General features: G+C 35.3%; 1 long non-coding RNA gene across 1 annotated transcript; it reads left to right on the top strand.

Annotated features, from left to right (window-relative positions):
* The first annotated feature begins 2,802 nt into the window (after window positions 1-2,802).
* LOC121249735 lies at window positions 2,803-11,308 on the top strand. Its single transcript, XR_005937635.1, has 2 exons — window positions 2,803-3,052; window positions 10,879-11,308. It is a non-coding gene; the product is annotated as an uncharacterized LOC121249735 (long non-coding RNA).
* The last annotated feature ends 16,608 nt before the right edge of the window (window positions 11,309-27,916 follow it).

Genomic DNA, 27,916 nt, shown 5'->3' with positions numbered 1-27,916 from the left:
GATGACTAACTTTTAATTAACCGCTGTAACTTTTGTTGTGCACTTTTGCATGTTGCACACACTTGAGCACTTATCTTTGGGATGTGTGACCAGTATGGTCATCATCCCAACATCATGATTCCCGTATTTCCATACGTGAGAGTCGGGGCGTCATAGACGATAACTAGGGTTGAAAACCGAAGGTATCGGTGCGATTTGGGTCCAAAATTGAAACTGCACTGATACCTGGAATATACATTATTCTCGACCAAAATCGGTCAACAGGGAGAAAGTGAACCTGCCGAAGTTCAACGGTCGGTACCGTGTCAATTCAGCTGTTAAGGATTGGTTTTCCCATCACCAAACTGCATCACGACACGACAAAAACTAGAAATCCATCTCAATTTTTCCATCACCATTCTCCAAACACAATCCACAAAACAAAAGTTTGAACACAATACTATCTATCACGATGTAACAAAACCGTTACCTGAAGCTTGAACTCCCAAATTTTTCCATGGGCGACGAGATGAGTGACAGAGTCATGGAGGTCTAAGGACGGCGAGGAGAGGGCGAGATGGATGTCATGAATTGTTTGAGTGAGAGGTTGCGCGGCGTGAGAGATGAGAGATTCGTAGAGGTGGGTGGTGATGATTGTGCGTGAGAGAGTTCACTCACTTAAGTGAAACGACGTCGTTTCATATATATAAAAATATATATATAACCTATCGGCCAGTTCAAAGGTTTTTTTCTTGTTCAAACCAGGACCGAACTGGCCGATGCCGATTTTGTTAAACTACCATCATCGGCCGACCGGTTCCCTACTAGTTTTTGCCGGTTCTGAGCTCTGGCAGCCAATCTGAGTTGGTCCAGGTCGATTTTCCGATTCTTGTATAGCCCTAACGACATCTTCATGTAAAACTCACAGACCATGGAGGGGTATATCCTCCTCCTTAGTGCACAGATGTTGGTCCAACATCTGAAAATAAAGATGAACTTCAGACTTTTGTCCTCCCATGTCAGCTCGTTGAACTTGTTGATATACACTTTGCGTTCAACCACCAGCATTAACCTTTGTTTATTTAATTTATATGTTACATATATAACAAGATAAGCATGACCATTATGGTCTCCAAAAATAGATCGGTTAATGGGGCCAATTTCTAGTAATCTTAATTAATATATAGATCTATACGTACAATCTTCATTCTTTTCACTGTACTCATTAATCTATAAGACACGAAATAATTACAAGGTTTTTTTTTTCGCAATGAATTCACGTGACGAATCCTTTGTTTTTTAGGTTGGGGTGATTAAAAAAATGTACAAAAGATAACTGAAAGAACGTATCTAGGGCTGTGCAGAAAAGGCTCTGACCCGATCCGTCCGATAAAAAGCGGGTTGAACGAACTTGCTGGTCAAACCCGCTAACTGTCGGTTTCGATCCGACAATCACAGACCTTATGCCATCCATCCCCAAATCTCAAACCATACTGCCATTACTCCCGTTTTCTCTTTGTTATCACCTAAGTCATTGTCGCTGGCGAAGTCCGTGCCTTGCCTGCACTGCGGCTACGCGATAGGGTTGACAGTAAGCCAAGCTCACGAGGTCGGAGGCTGTATACTCGGACAGATCCGAGGGAGAGCGAAAGGGAAAAACTCATTCAACAGCACAAAACTCCAACCTTTCAGATATTAAATCCAAACACTATGACTCTCTAATCAAAAACCGATTAGACAAAAAACAACGTCGATTTATTGACAAAGAACTACTTGGATCTCTACCTCATCTTTCGGTGCTTCCCCTTCAACCTCCTCACGCGCTTCTTCTTCCACTGTGAAACCAAAGAGCAAACCCCAGTACGAGATTAGGAAAATTAAAAAACGATTTGGAAACCCTAGTAGTTCCTTGGCCCTACAATCAAATCTTACCTTGGCCCTCATGGTGATTCCGTGTCTAAGTTCCTTCTCACCCTCTCTTTCAAAACCCTAGTAGTTCGGAGTAGGCTGTGCAGAGAACGATTTGGAGGCTTTGAGAGAATTTACAGCAATTGGAGAAGAAACCCATGTATAGGCTTGAGATTTTTGTACGGAATCTCGGGCCTAGGTTTGGATTGGAGAAGAGGAGAAGCCGGCGGGGTTGAAGGTGAAGTAGAGAAGGTCACCTGAGGTGATTCTGAGGGAGTGCAGGGACGCTTCGGGTGAGGAGGCCTGGAGCTCATCCTTGCGATTGAGAGAGATATGAAGAGAAGAGGAAGAGGAGATTGATTGAGAGGGTTTCTTGAAGTTGCGATTTGGAGGCTTTGAGAGAATTTACAACAATTGGAGAAGAAACCCACGAGGTTTCAAAAGACATTCTGGAGATTGGTCGATATCAAACAGGTTGACCCGACTAGAGTCGGGTCGGATTCTTCTATGTTAACATGCATGTCGGGTCGGGTCAGATCGGGCCCAAATCAAGCACGATTTGGTCGGGTTGTGGGTCTAAACGTATCTACTTGGGGGTTAGCTTAAAATTAGATGAGTAATTAATATGCATGCCTCGTTTAGAACGTGAACACATTGACAAAAAATAAAGGTGACTTTTACAGTTTTGTTTAGTAATGCTTAAGTCACAATTGTTTTTATAAAAATAAATTTATAAATTAGTATGACATGATATAATATGTTAATTAGTTATAAAATTAAATTTATTATAAAATAGATGTAACCTATCACAAGTTAAATTATGAATTTAATTTTATAAAATTACTCTTTATTGATCATATACAGTACTTCTCTTTGACCATACCCTCCAAACTTGGCCTGTTCTGATTACGCGTATTATCAAATGACGAAAGCATCCCACTCCCTTAGGCCTTAGCTTACTATGCGCACGTACGCGTCAAGGTCAAGATGCACTTGGAATGGCCTATAAATAGGAGTGTAGGGAAAGGGTATTTGCACATACAGATCATCAATCCAACCAACAATCCTAAAATGAAGGCTATCGTTGTCAGTTGCATTCTGCTGGCTTCCCTTCTTTTCTCGTCCCCTTCAATTATTGTGGCTCGCGAGCTGGCTGATCGGGATGGTGAGATCTACCTCAAATTTCTAATCATTACAAGAAAAAAGAATTTTTATGACTAATATATTACGATTAAAAGATTATTCGTAATCAATTTTAATATAAATAATCATTTCACTAGAATTAACTGGTCGCAAATAAGTAATTTTCTTATAATGAGTCTGGTTTAATTTGCTTTCATTAGTCAATTTTACATAACAAGTTGTAGTAGTACTTGTTCAATATCATCATGATGATTCTAGTTTTTAGCTAGATTTAATATTATATCCACGCACCTGCCCCTGCTTATACAAAATAAGAATATTTTTAAATTATTTTACAATATTGTAAACTTACTCTGCACATAATATATATTAACGTTAGTATTGATCATTTTAAGATTTTATCACAGATATAAAACGAAAGGATATATATAGAACAACCTCTTCGCTGCACTGCTAAAATTGGTTGTGTCTTCAGGACTCTTAATTAACTAATTATTAGGTATAATATATTATATTATTATATATTCATGAGAAACTTGAGTACTAGAAAATAATCATGGTACGTATATATACAGTGAGAAGACACATAACAGGCCAGAAAAATAATCATAGTACGATATTTATCCTATGATGCAATTATCGTGGCAAATGAGTGAGTGAATATTGTTGAGGGAAAATTTAATTTATTGGCATATTCTTGTGAAAACCTATATAAAATTGAGTTGTAACAAGTGTTGAAGCGGTGTAATATGAAAAAGATTGAAGTGTGCTCAACATGGCTCAACTGGCGCTCGAGCGGGACCTTCCAGAGAGGTTCGCTCGATGTATGCTCGACTCAACGCTCAAGCGGAACCATACAGAGAGGTTCGCTTGATGTGCGCTCAACGTGGCGCTCGAGTAGAATTCTTCCAGAGAGGTTCGCTCGATGTGCCCTCGACGTAGCGCTCGAGCGGAACCCATCCAGAGAGGTTCGCTCGATGTGCCCTCGACCCAGCGCTCGAGTAAAATTCATCTAGAGAGGTTCGCTCGATGTGCGCTCGACCCAACGCTCGAGCGGAACCCATCCAGAGAGGTTTGCTTGATGTGCACTCGACCCAGCGCTCGAGCAGAACTCTTCCAGAGAGGTTCGCTCGACTTGCGCTCGACACTTCGCTCGACCCAATATTCAAGACAACGTGCGCTCGACTTGCGCTCGACATGTTGCTCGAGCCAATGTTCAAAACAACTTAAAATTCAGGGTTTTGAGCGCCATGATTTGTTGGGGCTATAAATAGAACAACTTATTTCTGTTCTTTGGTGGGAGAAATAGAGCAAAAATCCTAGTTGCTTCAAAAGCCATAGAGAGAAACTTTTCCTCATTGTTGAATCTCTCTTGGATAAACACATCTCCACCACACCACACTCAAGATCAAATCTTATTCAAAGTCCATTGAAGTGGACGTTTTGTTTGGCCGGAAGGTTTCCGGAGCTGCTGTTGATGTAGAGATCAAGAGGTTCTTATGGGATGCTATAGAAAGGTCGGAGTTCCGACACTATATGCGTGTAGAGATCGAGTGGGTCACTCGTGATGTTGCAAGCCAAGTCTAGGAACTACAAAGGTTTTGTGAGTGTCTCTATATTGGTTGTAACAAACTTTTTCTATAGTAGATTTTAGATGGTGGCTTACACCAGGAGTGGTTTTAGAATTTGAAGACGTTCTTCAAATGAGTTTCCACTTCGTGACCAAATCTCTGTGTTGATTATTTATATGATTTGTGTCATTTTTTGATTGCTTCTTGTCATTAAATTTTATTAGATTAGAAAATTTGAACTGCACCTATTCACTCCCCTCTAGGTGTTGTATGGGATAGAACTACTGCTTTTTAAAATATATATAAAGAGCTAATCTAGCTAGTTTTTTATTTTTTTTTATTTTTTAAAGAAACATTTTTTTTATATATTAAAAAACCTCACTTGTGGCGGAGGAAGACCTTAACAACCAAACAAACCAAAACATACTACAATGAAAATTCCTTAACCCCACATACAAACCACAATAAACTATCAAATTCTTAAGGCCGGTAAGCCCGCCTTTTCTACACGATAAATCCCTTTTAACTGTTGGCAGATCCACCGAGTTTCTCCAACGAGAAGAGCTACCAGCGGCACCCAACTTAGCCAGGCTATCAGCCAATGCATTCCCTTCTCTATAAATGTGCTGCACTGTGTACTTTATTGAACTTAACAATTGCATTATCTCCTCCCAAAAATCTTCTAGGTACCAAATACCACAAATACTTTTCCTCAGCCAATTGACTAAAATGTTTGAGTCCATTTCCACTTCAACAAATTGTAATCCCATATCTCTGCAATGCCGAAGCCCATGAAGTAAAGAAATTAATTCAGCATTATTGTTTGTTCCTTCAGGAATTTCCTCTGCATATGCTAGCCTGAGATCCCCTTTATCATCCCGTTTGACTCCTACACCAGATCTTCCCGGATTTCCCAAGCTGCATCCGTCCGTGTTTAGCTTGTACCAGCCATCTTTCGGTTTCTTCCATCCAACCAGCCTTACTTCTTTCCTTGTCTTGTGTTTAATGAGGACCCCGAGATCCATCAAAACTGCATCATCTACTTTATTCAATTTTTCTGCTGCTTTGAGTTTTAAACCAACCCAAGAAATCCAGTAGATTATTTGTCTCCAAAGAGTCTCTTTCGGACTAGCCACCCCTTCCATCTTTTTTTTACATCTCCATAACCAAATCTGCCAAGTGACAATTGAAGGAATTAAACCAAGCAGCATCCCCCGAGCAGAGGATTTTTTTGCTCTGTTAAACCACCATCCAACTCTCTGTTTCCATGAAATAGAATGAACAAAACCCATGCCCAACTGATTCGAGACCTTTCTCCATACATACTGCGCCAATGATCCTCTTGACAGAACATGATCCATGTCTTCATAGGCTCCAGATTCACAGCAAACACATTTTGATACAATTGGAACCTCCACTTTTCTCAGATTGTCATCTACTGGAAGACCCTCATGGGTAGCTTGCCACATGGTCATAGAAATGTTTTTCGGGAGACACGAGTTCCAGATCCAATTAAAGCATGGAAGCGCTGGTGCCCTTTTTCTCGTCTTTTCCCAGGCATTTTTCACCGAAAATTTTCCATTTGGATTTCCCATCCAGATCAGTTTATCTGGGCCTTGTCTACAATTTCCCAACTGCATCAGTACTTCCAAGGCCTTTTCCCTTCCCAGTAAATTTGTTAGTAATTCCTCATTCCACCCCAAATCCAACTTACAATCTTTTATGGATAACCTCGGCATAGATATATTAGTACCTGGTACTCTCAATGGCTCTAACACGGACCACTTATCCCACCACAAGGACACATCCCCATCCATAACACGCCATCTAGAGTGTTGTAATACCTCCGGAATACTTCTCATCACCATTTGCCAAAACCCCAAACCCCTCATTGGATTTACCAAGGAGATATGACTTTCTTTAATATATTTAGCTCGAAAAAAGGAAGCCCATAATGACTTATCCGCGAGAACTTTCAACGTAAACTTCATGTTTAAAGCTTTTTGAACTTCGCTTAAACATCTCAGCCCCACTCCTCCCTCCTCCAATGTTTTGCATATTTTTCCCCAAGCTACTCATTTTTTTTTTCCTTCCTATTTTCCATACCCCATAAGAATGCACTAAACGCACGATGCAATGACACAATAGTTACCTTGGGTATAGGAATCACAGACAGCAGATGGACTGGAAAACTTGAGAGTACATGCCTAAGCAAAATTAGTCTCGCCCCTTTTGATAACATTCGAGCCTTCCACCCTTCAATCAAACTCTTCATTTTCCCAACAACTCCTCCAAATGTCTATTCAGTAATCTGCCAGAAACAATTGGGACTCCTAAATATTTAAAGGGAAACGTACCTTGCACAAACCCCGTAGTTCTTAAGCTGGAACGCCTTCTTGCCATTGTAATATGCTTCGAGAAGTAAATCGCCGATTTATGGTTATTCATTGCCTGCCCCGACCAAGCTCCATATTTTTTCAGACAATCCATAATTGTTTTAACTCCTTTTTTCGCCCCATTAGCAAAAATAACCATGTCATCTGCATATAGAAGGTGGGATATCAACGGCGCCCCCCTTGGATATGAGAATCTTCCAATCATCCCATTTTGAAATTTTTCTTTTAAGAGTCTTGAAAGAGTTTCTTCCATTAGAATGAACAAAATTGGGGATAAGGGGTCTCCTTGCCGCAACCCCCTTCCCCCCTTATAATATCCCTTTACCGTTCCATTCATCACCACAGAAAACCATACTTTCGTTACACATTGTTTTACTAGTTCCCGAAACTGAGATGAAAAACTGAAAGCATCCAACACCTGTAAAAGGAACTCCCAGTTAATGCTATCATATGCTTTTGCGAAATCCACCTTAATCATTACATTACCTCCTCTGACTTTTTTATTCAAGCTTTGAATCAATTCCTGTGTTAGGCTAACATTTTCCAGAATACTTCTACCGGGAATAAAGGCGCCTTGTTCTTGAGAGATTTTTTTGGACAGTATCGGCACTAATCTTCTCACTAGCAATTTTGAGCATACTTTATAAATTACATAACAAAGGCTAATTGGCCTGAACTTCTCAAAACTTGTAGGGTTGGGAACCTTCGGAATCAGAACTAGATAGGATGAGGAGTAGAACCTAGGTAATTCACTCCTTCTGAAAAAATCCCACACTGCTTCTACCACATCCCCTTCTATTAACCACCAACAACTTTTATAAAAACCCGATGTAAAACCATCCGGACCAGGCGAGCTATCTACCGGAATAGAAAATACTGTCTCCTTGATATCTTGGATTGAAGGGAGCGCACACAGACTACTATTTTCCTGCTCTGAAATTTCTTTTTTTATCCATGGTGACAAATCTGGACAAGGCCCACAATTTCTAGCTCCCATGAAAGCAGAAAAATAATTCACCACTTCTTCATGTACTGCTTCTGGAGCATAAATTCGATGTCCATCCTCTAGAGTCATATCTCGGATCCATTTACTACTTTTGTTTTTCAGACTACGAAAAAAATGAGCATTAACATCCCCTACCTCAATCCACCGTTGCTTAGCAATCTGTGACAGTCTCACTTCCTCTCTACGTGTCCACTCCGCTAGCTCCAGTTTAGCTGCCAACAAAGCCAAGTCAACCTCCTCAGATCCCTCCACTTGAAGTCTGGAGTCCAACTCGACTATCTCCTTTTCCAACTGGTCGATATGTGTATGTGTCCAACCAAAGACATTTACATTCCATTGTTTGAGCGCCACCCTCAGCTTTTTTAATTTGCATGCCAACTTCCACAGCCTAGTCCCCATTGCTTCTTCCTCCCATACTGTTTTGACACAATTAAAGAAATCCTCATGTCTCGTCCACATTTCCTGGAATTTGAATGGCGATGGGCCGTATCGTGTCGACGGTTTATCAAGCCACATTGCCATTGGTGCATGATCAGATGATGGGCGTGAGAGGTATTCCATGCATGCGGATGGGTAGTTGGTAGCGCATGAATTATTCATCAAGATTCTGTCTAACCTCGCCCAGCTTCTCGTTAAACTGGCATGCCCATTACACCAAGAAAAAGGGCCCCCCATGAACGTCATCTCCTGCAACCCACCAAGATTAATGAAATGATTAAACTCTTCCATTGCCGCAGCTGACCTGGGACATCCCCCTCTTCTTTCCGCATCTGACCGTATTATGTTAAAATCTCCCGCCACCACCCAATCAAATGCAGGGCTTGGGATGTCACATATTTCTTGCCACATCTGCCTTCTCTCTTGTCTCAAACACTTGGCGTACACCACTGAGAGCCTCAGCCTCCTATTGTTTTCCTTAATTACTAATGTGATATGTTGGTTAGATTTTGCAATCACTTGACAGGCAATTCCCTGGGTCCATACCAACCATAATTTACCTCCTTCCGCACTGTTTGAAATTCCATCCGCAAAATGAAAATCCCGCACCAACTTCCTCATTACTTCTTCCGTTTGAAAATGCTCTGCCAAAACCACAACTTTCGGTTTAAATTTCCTCAGCATCTTACCCAGCCTCTGCTTCGAGGTGTTCAAACCTCGTATATTCCAATAAATCACACTACGCATTATAGATTAAAATGAACAGGTCTGCTAGGAACCCGTTTAGAACTTCTAATTCTTTCACTTTTTCTCTGCTGCTCATTCCTCTCTGGATCAGAATAAAAATCTTTGTCTTTGCTTCTATGCAATACATTCTCCACTTTCTCTCCTTCTGATAACGAGCCCAGAGCCTCCCCTTCATCTTCAATTACCTTCCCCTCATCACCATCAGCTTCATCATTCTCGACTTGCACCACTATCTCTTCTAACCATCTGGCCTCATCTAAAGAAACGAAATTATTTTCATCTTCTGGTTCTTTTGCTATCTCTTTCTCTTGCAAAATTTTCGCCTCATCTAAGGATTCAAAAATTCCTACCATCTTTTCCACCATAACCACCTCCCTCATACCTCCCTCTGCTTCATCACTATTTTTGATCGACTTCTCAGTCACCATGTCCTGAACTAGAGCCTCACAATCCTCGACCAGGTGGATCTCCTCTGTGACTTGTAGCTGCCTATCCGTTTCCAGCTGAGATATTGGGATATCACTATCGGGCTGTGTTTCAAACCTTGCTGCAAATGTGCTCCCCTCCCTTGTTTCTAGCATCAGTTTTTGAGTCTGAAGCTCCCTCTCCTCTAGTTCCTCTGTTAACAGCCTGTTTTCAACCTGAACGGAGGAGATCAGCTCCTTCCCTTTTTCCATTTCCGAACCCATCACCAAAGGAATTTGTCCCGGTTCTTCTTCAGCCAGTTCCTTTTCCTTGTAAATCCTTCTACTCCTAGCCTTCTTCCCCTCCAGATTTGTGTTCGTTCCATCCTGGCACCAGCTTTTCGACATTTCTATATGTTATGCCCCTGCGTTTTACAGAGACTGCAATACGCTGGCAGATTTTTATAAATAATCTTCTGCAATCGACTGCCCTTTTGATGAGGCACCCCAATCCAAATCGATTCAATAGAATCCATATTTGCGTTCATTTCCACGCAGACACGAGCCGCATCCGTGCGAGTAGCACATCTAGTACAGTTATCACTTCTTACATAGTTTCCTATAGGTAAGATTATATTTTCCAGAAACGATTCATGAAACATATTCGGAGGCAAGCCAGGGAGCAAAATCCATACAGGAACCACTGGGGACTCTGTTTCTTCCGTGTAGTCCGTCAACCAATGGAATGCACGATACGGGACTCCCTTCATTTCACAAGACTCTAGATATTGCCATCTTAAAATCCCCTTCATTTGCAAACCTTACAAACACCGACCTGGGCGCCGCCATCGACGAAACTACAGGCTGATCTACAAGCCTCCATCTTCTTCGAATACAAGACCGAATGTCATCCAGGGATGGACAGTTCCTCAAGAATTTTAATACTAGAGAAAATATGAACGGTTCAGCCGACTTCGTAATTTCATCCTTGGAAAAACTAATATAAATTTCTCCATCCAAAAATTTCGGGGGTCTCAATGGTATCTCGACTACCGGTATCGGTTGTGGAGCATTTGCCACCATGTCCGCGAAAGAACGGCGGGCAGGTAGAGCCGAGGAGCTCGCCTGGCCCCTAGCTATACGCATTTATTACTGGTAACCCTAGCAGAGCTCAAGGGGTAGTATCGTCAATAGTATTCGTAAAAAAAAAAAAAAAAAAAAAAGAAACATTTGCTATTCTCTATCTAACCAACTCTAATCTAGCTAGTTATTTTCAATCGATGCAGGAATTCCTCCCGCAAGCAAGAATCCCAACAAGCCAGCAATACCATCATGCGGAAGGCCTGGCAATCCTCAATATAGTTCTTGCATACGAAACCCAAAGCGGCTCATCAAGTGTGATCCAAAAAGTAGCAAATATACGCGTAATTGCAAGCCACCTCAAGGACCTTGAATCAGTAGTACTACTTAATTATTGTGGTGTGGTGAAAGTATGAATAAATAGCACTACTAAAGTTACGTGAAGTAGTGCTCATGTAATGCTTTGAGAATAAATATTAATATTTTAATGGAGCTGGATCGATCGAGCTAGCTTCCTTTGCAGTTTGCAGTATGGAAACATATATGTAAAGTATGCTGCATCTTAATATGCTGTCGTGTGCCAATAAAAAGATCGAGCTGACCGACATAGTTTCGGTCAGCTTGTGGTGATCCTAATACATCTAGTATTTAATAATTTTTTTAATGTTATAGATCTATATATATCTTTCTTTCTACTGGGAAATATTGCAATACGTAGATATATATATATATATATATTAATCATTTATCAATTATGAAGAGCAAGTGTAGCATGGCAAATAAAAGCTAAAATTGGATTTGGATATATCATATAATCTCCTCGGCACAACGATGTAGTATTAGTAGTAGTAAAGCCCTCAAACCCATATGATATTTGGTTCAGAGGATATCGTGATCGAAGCATAAGAAAATTTATTTGTTTATAAATTGGTGCGGAAGACACTCTTCATCCATGTTTTTTTTTTTTTTTGAATAAAAGGAGGACGGAACCTCCAAAATTTATCTCTTCATCTATGTTATTAATATGTTATATTAAAACAAATTAAAACTTAAATCTTTAAAGTAAAGCACTAGCTCTTATTATGGTGTGGAGGATAATGCTATTTGTTATCGTATATACGTAAATGCGAATGCGCAATTTCGTAGTTAATGCTTGAAACGTGTATAGATATTTTTTCAAATTGAAACGTATATATTAAAAGTATTGTTTACATATATAATTCTTTAAATTTTGCACTAATGTTATATTTTAACCTATATATATATATATATGTCTTATATATATATATAAATATGCATTTTTTTTATTAAAAAGGAAAAGAAAAGAAAGATAAAGCAAACATGTGAAATACTTCAATATGCATATGCGCTGTATTACGCAAGGGATGACGAAAGCTGGCCAACTAAGCTCAGAACACTACTGCTATATATTATTTTATCATTACTATCTATTTTTTATTACTACTCACTATTATTTAATATTTTATCATTATTTTTTTATTATTATTCACAAAATATATTAGACCACCTTAGTACTATCCAAACGGAACCTAAAGGCAGGCTCGAGGGTTTCGTTCTCAATACACAGCTTAAAGCATTAGTGAAATACACAGCTTACAACATGAGTGAAATACACAGCTTATAATTGTGAAATTTATTAAAGTTATAAAAAAAAAGAAACAGAAATACTTTTTCTAATAATCGATGCGATAAACTTTCACACGAATAAACGAGATTGCAAATAGGTTTTTTGGTCAAATGAATGCCTGATGACTACTCTCAAGATTGGCACAATAACTCAATAAGAGTAATTGACGGGAATATTTTAAAAAGATAGAAAATTAAGCAAAGACATGATTAGACACCAATTAGAAGATCCGATCATCATCAAGCATTACGCAACGGGATGACAGAAGCATATATATGGCCTACTTCTGCATGATCATGTCGACTTTACAATTTAAGAGTACTTGGGGTCAACTAAACTTATAGTTTTAATGATAATATCTAGATATCATATAAGTTGATCTTCTTTCTTTTCAATGTATCCCATAAGGAAAGTCATGTGGATTCCTTCTATATATAAAGCAAGAAAACTGTAGAGAACATTTTTTTTTTTAATTTCGCAATGAATTGTCAATAATCCATTTATTTCTTCGATCTGTTGGGTCTAGAGTTATTAATTAAATGTTTTTTAAGAGATAGATAGCAAGCCAACGATCGACCATGCATCTCTTGATCCGCATGTCCTTAATTAATCTGATTGGCCGTGATTGGACTCGATCGGTCAAGCTCATATATATATATATATATATATATGTATGCAGTATTACGCAATAGCCAAGACCTTTCCATTTGAATATCATTGAGACTCGATTTAGGAAAATGTGTATATATGATACAGGATCAATGAGATTGTCTCCGGTGTGGGTTTCACACTCTATTCTAACTACTTTGTTAAGCATTTGCCCTTTATTACTAATTTATAAATACTGTACTGACTTGGTTTATTACTTGTCGTCCACTACCACTATAATAATCATTGTTTAGTGATGAAGATTTTTATATATATCAAGTAAAAGGAGTATTTCAAAAGTTAAAACGAAAAGGTTGGAGCCCCTACAAAGATATGTATATGTAAATTCCATGGAAAATTGTTGTTTAATTTATGCGATCGATCTAACTTAATTAAAAATTGATGTATAGTATTATGGTGGAGAGCTACGTACAACGGATAATAATATCATGTAATAAATCATCATGATCACAAAACCATCATGAAGACGGCCTCTCAATGTTCATTTACATCTGTGATTTATTCTACCACTATAATAATCATTGTTTAGTGATGAAGATTTTTATATATATCAAGTAAAAGGAGTATTTCAAAAGTTAAAACGAAAAGGTTGGAGCCCCTACAAAGATATGTATATGTAAATTCCATGGAAAATTGTTGTTTAATTTATGCGATCGATCTAACTTAATTAAAAATTGATGTATAGTATTATGGTCGAGAGCTACGTACAACGGATAATAATATCATGTAATAAATCATCATGATCACAAAACCATCATGAAGACGGCCTCTCAATGTTCATTTACATCTGTGATTTATTCTACCACTATAATAATCATTGTTTAGTGATGAAGATTTTTATATATATCAAGTAAAAGGAGTATTTCAAAAGTTAAAACGAAAAGGTTGGAGCCCCTACAAAGATATGTATATGTAAATTCCATGGAAAATTGTTGTTTAATTTATGCGATCGATCTAACTTAATTAAAAATTGATGTATAGTATTATGGTGGAGAGCTACGTACAACGGATAATAATATCATGTAATAAATCATCATGATCACAAAACCATCATGAAGACGGCCTCTCAATGTTCATTTACATCTGTGATTTATTTTTAAACTTATATTACTAGTTTCTTGTCATAGATTTAAAACAAAATCCATAAAAACCATCATGAAGAAATTAAAATGGGTATGTAAGCATGGGCAGTACCACCTCATGATGATCATGGCATCTTTTTTCTCCTTGCTTTTCCCTACATTTTTTAAAAATCCCAAACATGGTTGGCATTTGATATAGTCAATTGTTAGGTCTTCTTGCTTTCAATTTTTATTCATAGAAAATAAAATGTCCATCTTATCTACCAAACTAAAGGTAGCCTTTTTGCTTTTTGATACCACTACTCGACGTTGGCCTGCTAGTGCTCGATGTGACGTCTGTAAGTACGTATGCGTTTTATCAATATCAACTGAAAAAACTTCCAACCACGTATATACTCATCATACATGCACTTGAATGGTATTCTATAAACAGGAGTGCAGGATCTAAGCCAAAAATGGTCTCAGTATAAACAGGGTCATGATATCATTCTTATTTGTATTTTCTTTATTTCGCTTTTAATTATTTGCATTCTCTTTAATTCGTTTTTAATTATTTGTCCATTGCAATTGCAGCTCGCGAGGTGACTGAGAGTGGTGAGAGCACGTACTCAATTTAGTCATCTTCTATAATCATTAGTCATGTTTGTTTATTACAAGATTCAAAAATATTATTCTACATGAAGTTGTTGATCATGACCCTAGTTTTAAATATTATCCTCTTGCTTTTATATAATAACAATTTTCTTTTGGATTTTCCCAATCCTTAATTTGTGACTAGTTGTTTAAATAATTTTAGTACATCATGTGTACCAGTTGTTTAAACATCATGATGTCATGTGTTTTATATATGCATGTTCTACATGCAGACATCATCATATTAACATTGTTTATCATGAATTTACCACAAAGATTATATATATATATATATATTTATATTATAACACATACATGAACTAGAAGTGATAGTTTTGAGTGATGAGATTCAAGTTACAAACTGGTTAGATAGGATGTTATTATCTTGGTTTTCCCTCCACCAAAAAGTGAGGTTTATCAATAAAGTTTCAGAGATGCCGCCCTCATTTATCTAAAAAATATGTATATATATTTGATTCCCTGGTCCGGTATTCAGAAGCTAGCTCTAAAAATCAAGAAAAATATATCATAATTTATTGATCTCAAATAAACTCATTACGTATTAGATATATTTAGAAATTTTACCTATCTATAAAATATCTATAAATAATTTAGTGACTACATATCTATAAAATATGGGAAAAAGTTATTTTACCTTCTAATTTTGGTTATTACATTGGACTGCTGGTTAAAAAAAAAAAAAATTATTTAATAATTAAAGAAATAATTTTAAATATATTAATATATTTTTTTTATTTTTTAAAACTATTTAAATATATTAAAAATATATATAAAAAAATATTAAACGGTACATCTAACAGTAAAAATAAGATCGCAGAATAGCCACACTCATAAAATATATTATAAAAATAGAAAATAAAAAGCAAACACGTGATTAGATAGGAAGGAGCTCCGATCATGGGTCCGGGATGACGCGATAGGGACGACGGAAGCCGAATAAAGGGCATGACGTCCCTGCGATGAACAATAGCCAACTTGGCTTGTTCTGATTACGTGTATTATATACGATTAATTTTATGCGTCAGTTATTATTTATTTTTATATTTTATATTTATAATTTATTTTATAAAAGATGGAACGTTGGATGAGGAGGAGTAATTTATTATAATTTTTCATTATATATGAAATGATGAAAAGATCTCATGCCACCGCCTTGGTACCATTTACAAGCAGCAAATTAGTCAAGCACAAGTCCACTCTTTGGAAGTTACAATGCAGTAATATTATATATAATTATAAAGTGTATAAATATTATATACTCATTAAAAAAATTAATTTATTATTAAAAAAATAATTTTTTTACATGTATTTTATATTTATTTATTTTTTTCAAAAAAAATATACGACACTTACACATTTCATGAATATAAATATCATTTATGATCATATAGTACATGAGTCCACTTCCCCTTGCTTATTAAAAATAAGAATATTTTTAAATTATTTTACATTGCCATATATTCAGAAACTTTAGTACTGGAAAATAATCATGGCAGTATATAGCCGTTGCAAGCCACCTCAAGGAATTTGAATCAGTACTAGTACTTATTATGGCGTGGTGAAAGTATGCATAAATACTACTAAAGTTACATGTAATATTGCCGTGAGAAATAGGATTTGGTTTGATACCATTAATATTGTAATGGAGCTCGAGCTTCCTTTGCAGTGTGTAAATATAAATATGTAAATTAATATGCATCTTGATATATATGATGTGTATCAACTTGATATATATGATATAATAGTTTTGGTCAGCTTGTTTTCTTACCAAGCTAGTATTCACTTTTTCTTTCTTTCGGTTTAATGTGAAGTCTCCTTTGTTTTCTTAAATTAGATTAGATGAGTTGATATAAAAATTAAAAATTGAATAAAATATTATTATAAAATATTTTTTTAATATTATTTTTATTTTAAAATTTAAAAAAATTAAATTATTTATTTCATTTTATATGAGAATTTAAAAAAATTATAATGATAAGATGAAATGAGAATAATTGTAAAAATAAACAAGAATAAATGTAGCCTTTTAAAAAAATAGCTGTAGGTTCCTACTAGGTTTTTTCGTTAGTATATTTTATCTATTTATTTTTTATTTTTTTTCTCATGTATTTTTTAACACACTTAAATATATTATTTTTAAAATAAAAATTTACAATAACATTAAAAAAATATTTTCTTAATTATTAAATAAAAAAAATTATGAGATCTACCATCGGAACCCAGCGAGACACAGCATCTCTTTAAAAAAATAGGAAAGCAAACGCATGATTAGACAGGAAGAAGCTGCCAAATAACGGGATGTCGACCGCTTGCGAATTGGGATGAACTTTCGGTTTTATTATTAGAGCTTCGTTTGTCCTTTAACTACTCTCAATTCATCTCAACTCATTATTATAATTTTTTTAAATTTTAATATAAAATATAATAAACAATTCAACTTTTTCAAATCTTAAAATAATAATAATATTAAAAAATAATATTCTAACAATATTTTATCATCTCAACTCAACTCACTTCAACATCCAAACACACTCTAAGATTCTCTTCCACTTCTAGCTACTTCTGTACATAGCATGTGCATACTGATAAAGATTTCGATGATGAAGTAGTTCCAATGCATGCCAAATTTTTTCAAATAAATTTGTATCAATCGAATGTTTATTATAAAAAGAATAATGAGAATCTGTGACAAGTTATTTATAATAAAAATAGATTTATTTAAAAAATAAATATTTTAATAAAAAATAACTGGTAATAAATTAAATAAATAATTTTTTTATTGTGATTTAAAATCGGCGTGACTCAGGGTGTGTTTGGATAGTGAGAGTACTTGAGATAATCTCACTACTATTCTTTATTTTATTATTACTTTTTACCTATTTTTTTACTATTCATTCTTTTCACATACTTTTTACTATTATTTAATATTTTATTATTACTTTTTCATTACTTTTTCACTACTATTCACAAACATTCTCAACACTTTTCAGATATTCTTACTACCCAAACCATCTATCAATGGATGATCGGAACCATTCTCTATATATGTAGCTCGCTACTACTGAACTAATTTATAATTTGCTTTAATTTTCATGTAGTCCACCCATCTAGCATTGATTAACTTTAGCTCAAATTTTGCATAATCTGAAAATTAGAATACATATATATATATATATATATATATATATGTATGTATGGCCTTCATGTCCATGAATGCATCACTTACCCATTATTACTAGCTAATTTATAAATACTATACTGACTTGGGTTAATATTACTTGTCGTCCAGTACTACAACTATAATCATAATTGTTTAGTGATCAAGATCTTTTATATCAAGTGAAAGAAGTATTTTAAAACGAAGAGGTTGGAGCCCTACAAAGATATATGTAAACTCCATAGAAAATTATTGTTTAATTTATGCGATCGATCTTATAACTTAATTAGAAATAAAGGAACTATGGTCGAGATCACAAAACCATCATAAAGACGACCTTCCAATGTTCATTGACATCTGTGATTTCTTTTTAAACAAATATTACTAGCGCTAGTTTCGACTCTTTCCTTATTGAAAAATAATCAAGTAACAGTTAAAAAGAATAAAAGAACGTCATTAGATTTAAAACAAAACCCATAAAAATGGGTGAAAAATTAATGAGTCAGCATGGACAGTTGTACCACCTCACGATCATGGCATCTTTTTAATTTCTTCTTGTTGTTCCTTACGTTTTTGTTTTTGTTTTTGTTTTTTTTTTTAAATCCCTAACGTGGCTGGCATCTATCTAGTCAATTGCTAGGTCTTCTTGCTTCACTTTTTATTCATAGAAAATAAATTTTCCATCTTATCTACCAAACTAAATTTAGCTTTTTTGCTTTTTGCTTTTTGATATATACCACTATTCGATGTTGGGCTGCTCGATGTATCAACTGAATAAATTTCGAACCACATTCACACACTAATTAATACACATGCACTTGAATGATATTCTATAAATAGGAGTGCAGGAGGAAAATGGCCTAGCCACACAAACCATTACTTAGCAATCAACAAAATGAAGGCTATCATTCTTATTTGCATTCTCTTTGCTTCCTTGCTTATCTTGTCCTCTGCAATTACAGCTCGCGAACTGGCTGAGACTAGAGGTGAGAGCACAGTACTACATCTTATATATTCATTAGACATGTTATCAGTTTATTGCAAAATTCAAAAGATATTATGTACTCCACGTCAGAAGTTGCTCATGATGACCACAATTTTAAATATTATCCTCTTGTAGCTTTTATATAATAACAATTTTTATTTGGATTTCTCAATCTTTAATTTGTGTATAATAACAATTACTATAATAAAATAGTAATTGATGGGTTAAACAGCGAGGAATCATATATAGTACTTAAACGACCTGATCATCATGGCATATCTCTGGTCTTTTTCTTTTCATTTTTCTTTTGAACATGGCATCTCTAGTCAATTGCTAGGTCTTCTAATTTCTTTCCCTTTTTCCTCGCGGAAAGTTATTTCATCTTAATTATCTGCCAATTAAAGGTAACTTTTTTGCTTTTTGATACGTACCAGTACTCAATAATGTTGGCCCGTTGTGATTCATGTGCGTATATAATTAAATGAAGAAAATTCCATGCACCCACTTGCATGCTGTTCACACAGTACGTCAGGGCCAACCACAAATCCAGATCACTTGAATTAATGGACTATAAATATATAGGAGTGTAGGAGGAAAATGGCCTCATCAGCACAATTCAATCTGCAATCGCCAACATGAAGGCTATCCTTCTTATTTGCATTCTCCTGATTTCCTTTCTTTTCTCACCCCCTTCAATTGTAGCTCGCGAATTGGCTGATCACAGTAGTACTGGTGAGAGCACAAATTTCTATTTTGCTTCTATATTTTTTGTCAATCATGTCAGTATATATACTGCAAAATACATTCCATGTATATATTATAGTACTGATAATTAGTGAGTGTACAAAACTTTTAGTATACATCTCCAAAATTCAAAGCTAACATTCTGCATAAGAAGTTGTTATAAACATGCCAGTTTTAAATATCATATATATCCTTAATTGTACGTTTAAATCTTGTTAAGCATCCGATCTCTGTGTGTGTGTGTGTGTAAATGCCCCACACATGATCATATTAACATTGTTATCATTATAATGAATTTAACACAAATTACAAACATAAAAGAATATTAAAACGCATGCATGAACTAGCTTGTAAGTTAATTATATTTATAAGTTATAAAGATCTAGTTAATTATATTTATAAGTTATAAATAACCGGTTAACGTACGCAGGTTCTGGTCATTCATCCAAGGATCCCAATAAAGGGACAATATCATGCGGAAGGTCTGGAGAGCCCGGGTATAGCCAATGCATAGGAAAGCTACCCAAGCACAAGCCGTGTAAACCACACAACCCTTATGAGCGTTGCAGGCCAAATTAAAATAGAAAACCAAAAGTTGTATGCTGGCATATTGCTTCTCCCGCATGATCATGAGGAGAATGCAGTACGCTTGAGAATAAACAGGTTTGGTTTAATATCATGGATTGATAATGGGAGCTTATTTGGATCACTTTGCAGTGTGGAAATATATGATGATGTATAAGGTGTGCCAATAAAGTTAATATAATATAAAAGGAAAAACCGACTGACTTAGCTAGGTTTGGTCGGCTTGTTTTCCATCTTTAATCTTATGGGATTCCGTTAGTTTACTCTACTGATCTCTTTGAAATATGATCATATATTACCATGGAAAACTATAAAAGTTCCGCTTCAAAGCGGTCGGGCTGATTTTCTTTGTTTAACAGCCTTCTACACATATGCTACCACCTCATAAATTACACCAAACTTACAAAACACTCATTCACATGGGAAGCAAAAGGAGATACACCAATTCTGTATGCTTCCAGTTTCTTAGCACCGCTGCACGATAGAAATCCAAAGTTCCACCGCCACCAGTCTAACGCCGATGATTTTGGGCATGAAAAAGGAAAGGAAAAAAGTGCGGGCATGTTCTTCGGATCTACGTCATCCAAAAAATAAGCAAAACATATCGAACAAAAAATAAAAAAAGATATATATATATATATATATAATATACACACACAATCGGGATTGCTCGAAAATATTTTGAGTTCCAAAAAGATACAAATATAGAGTGAAATGAATAATAATCTGCATGCATGGATTGCTCGAGTTGGTTTTAGTCCTTTAACGTATCATAACGAAAACAAAAGGTAAAATTTTTTGGATCCACTGAAAGAAGTTTTATTGGGAACTAAACATATTCATAGAGAGAGAGAGAGAGAGAGAGAGTGCCAGATCAATGGACTCATTTTAATCTCCTCAAAACTGATGCCCTTGTCACCACCCATGTTGGAAAGCGGGTGAGACTATAGCTGAGAGGGGGAGATCTGAGGGTTGAGAAGGAGCTCGCCGACGAAGGTAGTGGGCGAGAGGTGGCCGTCAGGCTAGGATGGATTGCGGGGCTGCGACACACGGGGGGGGACCAAGGGGCTGCTTTTTGGTCGAAGAAGAGATCTTAGGTCTAGATCAGATCGGTGTGACTTTTGGAATTTTTTTCCTAGGTGCGGTCTCATTGTACTTTTAATGGAATACCTACGTGGCATTAGGTTATTGGAGGGCTGCTTTTGGGGAAAGATAAGCATGACCGGTTCCAAACTATGAATAACCTTTATATACTGAAAACGAATTAAATACCAAATGTTTTATTAATATATGATCTTGTGACACTTTATTAATATAATTCTTGCTTGAGAAATAAATAACAAATGATTTTATATACGCAAACTCCTTTTGAGTTTGCATATTATAAAATTCTTCTATTCTTACGTGTATAGATATATATTTCAAAGTTTCTTCTGCCATGAAGATGAGAAACAATCATGTGTGAGCTTTTAGCTAGACAATTTCTCTATTTATATATGGGTTTTTTGCAAAATACTAGTCTTTCAAGTACTACTAAATCACAAAATATTGGAATATGACTCAATATAAAATATTTTTTAATTTTAAATTTTTATCTAATTATTATCTAATCATTACAATTTTTTCACATAAACAAAACACAAAAAATAATACTATTTTTTTAAATTTTAAAATAAAAATAATATTAATTTTTTTAACTTTTTCTCTTCTATTTTCTAAAATCTAATAAAGAAAAAAAATCTATTTAAAAGTTGATTCACCGCAGTACGTACACGACACACTCGTGTACATGGCAAACCGGGTCTTGTGGCCACGTCACGGTTCGGTGTAAGAACTCCCCCTCTTCTCTCTCCCACAGTTGCTTCACCCTCCATCACTTTTGTATATCTTTTCAATTGCTTCCCTCTGCTCTCTCCAACTTTTCCGTTTTGAAAACTATTACAGAATGAACATAAAAATACGATCGCCCACAAAAAGATGGTGAAGTACTGTGATAGAACGAACGTCTAATGCTATAGGTGTCTGATAGCATAAAATGAGTCAATTTACATACATATAATAAACAGGGACTATATGGCTTCATTTGGATGTGAAAGTACTTCATCTCATCTCATAATTAAAAAATTTTCAATTTTACACAAAATATAATAAACAATTCAACTTTTTCAAATCTCAGAATAATAATAATATTAAGATATAATATTCAAACAATATTTTATTCAACTTTCAATTTTTATCTAAAATTATCTCATTTTATCTTACTATCCGAATCGCACCATAATGGTATCTTATATCATCGAAATGGCCTCCAAGAAAGAGCGAAATGAAATACCTGAACTAGACCAACATCATGGATTGGTGCGAAATGAAATACTTGATAAAATAATTTACTGACCACTCTCAAAGCTGGTGCAAGGACTCAATAATTCTCGATGTCTATAAAATATATAATAAAAAGAAAAAATAAAAGCAAACACGTGATTAGACACGAAGAAGCTCCCATCTTGGGGTCCGGTATTACTATTACGCATTAGGGATGAGGGAAGCCGAATAAAGGGGTGTGATCCTTTGCGATATATGAACAATAGCCATGAGTTTTCCTTTTGATCATTAAGATATTATTTTAGGACAAAGTGTATGAACGCAGAATGAGATTGGCTCCACGCTTTCACACTCTATCCTAACTACTTTGTCGAGCATTAACTTTTATTTATTAGTTTATATAACTTGATTTGGGTTACTTTTAATATATCATCGAGATTTCAAAAAAGTCAAAAAGGTAATACCTAAAAGATCACTGATGAGTAGCGCTATAAATGTCCCCTTTAATTTTAATTTAAAATTAAATGTCCCCTTTAGTTAAAAATAAAACTAATATTATTATTTTCGTATAATAAAAATAGTAATTGATGGATTAATTTTTTTCTCAACAATCATGCGTTATATATATATAAATTAAGATGAAGTTAAGTTCAAGGTGGCCAGGTCTTTACTACCTTGAATTGTGATCGGTGGTAAGTACCTACCTTAAACTTATTTTGTGATTGGTGTATTTTCCTGATCCTCCAATTTATTCAAGAATAAAGATTTTTGTTGATATTTTCTAAGATCGATAGTATTATTTGCCACTGTGGTAAAAGCGCTACGTCTGTTATAGCGTCAATTGATGGGTTAATTAAACAGCTAGGAAGAGTTAATTAAACAGGTACCTGATAATCATGGAATCTCTGTTCTTTTCTTTTCATTTTCCTTTTGAAGAGGGAATAATGATCTCTAGTCAATTGCTAGATCTTCTAACTAATTGCTTTCCCGTTTTCTTCATAGGAAACCTCATCTTATCTGCCAAATATTAAAGGTAGCTTTTGCTTTTTGATACCACTCAATGTTGGCCTGTTCTGATTGTGCGTATAATTAAATAAAGAAAATTCCACCCAGTAGTACTACTTACCATTCACACACCTCAGGGCCAACGCCACAAATCCAGACCTCATGAATGGACTATAAATAGGATTGTAAGAGTAAAATATCCTCATCAGCACAATCGATTAATCTACAATCACGGCCAACATGAAGGCTATCCTTCTAGCTAATTGCTTTCCCCTTTTTCTTCATAGGAAACTTCATCATATCTGCCAAATATTAAAGGTAGCTTTTGCTTTTTGATACCACTCAACGGTGGCGTGATCCCCTTGAAATATGATGGTACTACGTACATATATAGCATAGTAAAATTAGAAAAATGAATTTTGAAATGAAAAATGAAAATCAACGTGTAGATCAGGATATATAAGTGGGTTGCTTGCTTGCTGGCATCCGGCCGGACTCCCACCACATTACTCGGGAAAAAAAGAAAAGAGAAATAAGAAGAAGAAGAAGCAACTATATTAATTAATCAAAACGAGAGAAAAAATTATCATGACATTAACCTAAATTACTTTATTAATTCATAGACTTATAAGTACTCAAATATTATATATTTTATGATATATTTTATGTTGTCAATCCATTTCTTTCTCACAGTCTTTGAAATAGCCACATTTATTTTACTTAATTAATAACTTTTATATATAGAAGGGAAATGATATTTCTACCAATAAAATCTACCGATTCTATTTTTTTTTTTACTTAATGATTAAGAATTTTTTTTTATTGAGTTTTTAATTTTTTTTAAATGTTTAAAGAGTTTACAAAATGTTTACAAAAAAAAAAAATTAGACGTTCAGTGGCTCCCATCGATGAGTGATGCAGCACCATATATAGAAAGTGAATTAATCCTCTATAAACCACTCACTACAATAGATTTGATCTATTGTGATGGACGACACCGTCATAAAGAATAAGCAAACTGTTACAAAACTTTTTTATAACGGTTTGAGACCGTCATCACAACTGTCACAAAAAATACATCTCAGAAAGTATTTTGTGACGGTTTACTGTACAACGGTCACTAAAAATTTTTTTTGTGACCGTTGGAAGTCTTATGTGAGATATAAAGTTAGAATGTAAAGCGTTTTTGTGACAGTCAAATTCTGTCACAAAAAGTAATATTCGCACGTACTGAATAACATTTTAAAGTTTTCCCAACTGATTAGCATTCGAACGATAAATATCTAACATTTGGTATTTTTCATTCGCATGTTTGATTTTTAAGTTTGAATGCAAACACGTTCGAATGTTTGTGTTGCGAAGTTTGAATGTCACATTCGCATGTTAATGAGAAATTGTTCGAACGTCAAAGACTTAACACTCGGAAGGTTAATCTGTTCGTTTGAACGTATCTTTTTTTGTCATTATAAAATAATATATTATATATTATAGATTATTAAAATAATATATATAGTATATATATTAATTTACTACATTACTATATTACTATATTTTAGAAAATATACAATATATAATATTTACATATAAATATAATATATACAAAAAATTCACTCCGTATACGTTTGAATGTACAAACAACCAACATTCGAATGTAGTGGGAATTAAATAATGTTCAAACGTACATATTAAAACCTTCGAACGTTACGTGCATATAAGATTAGCATCCGAACGCGAAGCGCCATTTCAACCCACCTCAAAATTCTTGAATTGTTGCAATTCGCCCTAGAAACTGTCGTCGCAACCGTCAATCACTACCACAACCGTCACAGAAAAGGTTAGCGTCCCTCTCTCTCCCTCTTGTAGTTTTTTTTATTGAGTATAGGGGTTTCAGTTCATACCAAAATCCATTTGGTAGCCAAAACTTTTTCTTGATTTTCTAGTCACCACAAGTGGCCAATGACCAAATAGGCACCGTAATTAGTTTACATTCAGTGTATACTTCATTTTTACAATGACCATTACAAGATTAATATTGTAATTGAGGAAATCAACAATGGCTGAGTCGACTCAGCCACTTTTGGATCGTAACATTCGAATGTTCCACATGTAAGGTTTGAACGTTGTTTTGTACTCAAGTGTATGTTATAATACGTTCGAATGTACTTTTGACGTTCGAACGTTGTAATATAAAACGCTCAAATGTAATGTTTTCATGGCCGTTCGAATTCTTCGTTCAAACATATCCATTATTTAGTTTGAACATTTGTTTTACATTCGAATTGTTTGAACCAACATTTGAATATAAGACCGTTTGGCTTATGTTAGTCAAAACGTTTGAACGTAGACTTAAATATGTTCAAATGTCTTAATAAATACGTTCAAGTTCACCCTCACATTCGAATGTATTTACATTATATGTTCGAATGTAAGACCTTTCGGCATATTTTACTCATAACGTTCGAACGTAGACTTAGTTTTATTTGAACGCCTCGTCAATTACATTCAAATGCATTCTCACGTTCAAACATGTGGTAATGATTCGTTTGAATATAAGGTTGAGTGGGTCTTTTGAAATGTAACATTCACACGTTAAAATCTATACATTCGAATGTTATCTTTTTACGTTCGAATATTAAATTGTATATTCGAACATTTTTTTGAAACAATTTTAATTTCTCATATATGCATGTATACTAATATTTTTTATTTTTGGGATATGGCTCATCTTTTGACAACTAGGAAATGGGAGAGGGAAAGAACCGACCAGAACACTTCTTTGATAAGCTGTCGAACTGTTATGGCCAAATGTAAAGTATTTATCAATGAGTTCGATGAGCTTACATGGGAGCAAACGAGCCTTAGAAATGTCTTTGTTACTAGAGGCTGGACCAACATCTACACAGTGAGGGGAAGGATATACACCTCCATGGTTCGAGAGTTTTATCGAGAGTTTTACATGAAGAAGTGCTTCATGCCTCAGGATGCATCCTCTTACACCGTAACTGTACGCGGTGTTGAGTTCAAGGTTTCAGCAGAGCTTCTCGATGAGATACTCTCACACCGTGCTTGTACGCGATGTCATCGTCAAGCTACTCAAGAACCGTCGCTTATCTGAGATATCGACTATAGTAGAAGCTCAGGCTAAGGACGCAGTAGATGTAGGCACATTATCATCATCTATTGGCCCAGTCGAGTTTATGGCCAGAGATATAGATCAATCGGAGGGCGAGGGTACTGATCAGCCTTAGGATGATGACAGCGATGAGGATTTCTCCATCCTTACTGGAGATACTGCACACCGTTGAATAAAAAGAACACATTGTCCTAGAAGTTGCTACTGCCCTTTTTTCACATGTTGTATCTCATAGTTACAATAAACGTGGATTCTGTGGCACATAAAGTCACCTTCAGTCGGACTCGTGCACAGTTCCTCATACGAGTAGCACGTGGAGAGCCCATCGGCTTGCCACTGACAAGTCGAGGCGAACATCATCTCCACTGATAACTTACCATATGGGATGATCATTACTTGACTATTACTAGACCGGAGAGTGCCACCCCAAGTAAATGAGTGGTTGACTGAGCAGATGAACCCCCTAGACATGACCTCATATCGTCGAAGCATTGTACAAGAAATGGGTGTGCTCGGCATAAGCATGGGCCTACACCAGATCTTGTTCCTCCAACCCAGTTTGGTGTCGGTGTTACTCCCCATAATGGGAGTATTAGTCAGTAGCCGATGGGTACAACTGTAGGAGATGCGCACCCTGCTTGGCTTGATGCGATGGTCTCAGATATTACTGCGCACATCGACCGATAGATCGTATTAGTACAACAGAGTGTTACCAAGGTTGGCCATCGTTTAGATATCCTAAACGAAAAAGACAATACATTGAATGAGGAATTTCATATATTTGCAAGCAACTCATTCTAAGCTTTGCGGCACTTTTATCGTATTTTGTATTTATATTTTAATATATTTATTTTTCTGTACTTTATGTAATGAACAATACATTTAATATATCTAGTGTTTTTGTGTTTCAATTCTCAATTTTTTTTAATTTGAAATTCCACTTTTAATTTTAAAACAGTTCGCGTTCGAACGTTAATGACTATCATTCGAACATAAACTAAATTGTTTGAATGAATAATTTACATGTTCGCACATAAGTGGGTTTAATGTTCAAACGTATGTGTATTGTTCGAACGCAACATTTTATATATAATTCACATCTACTCATTCCAAAATGACATCATCTGAGTTACGTTCGAACGAAACATTATTATAGTTCAAACATATAACCATTTCTCGTCTACCTTTAGTGACAATTTCTTGCAACCGTCATAGAAAATGAGTTTTGGTGACTGTTTCAAGACTATCACAAATTCAAAA

The sequence above is a fragment of the Juglans microcarpa x Juglans regia genome, chromosome 2D (assembly GCF_004785595.1).
Source record: "Juglans microcarpa x Juglans regia isolate MS1-56 chromosome 2D, Jm3101_v1.0, whole genome shotgun sequence".
In the NCBI taxonomy this organism is placed as follows: Eukaryota; Viridiplantae; Streptophyta; class Magnoliopsida; order Fagales; family Juglandaceae; genus Juglans; species Juglans microcarpa x Juglans regia.
The sequence above is the reverse complement of the archived record's forward strand: the minus strand, read 5'-3'. Positions and strand labels throughout refer to the sequence as shown.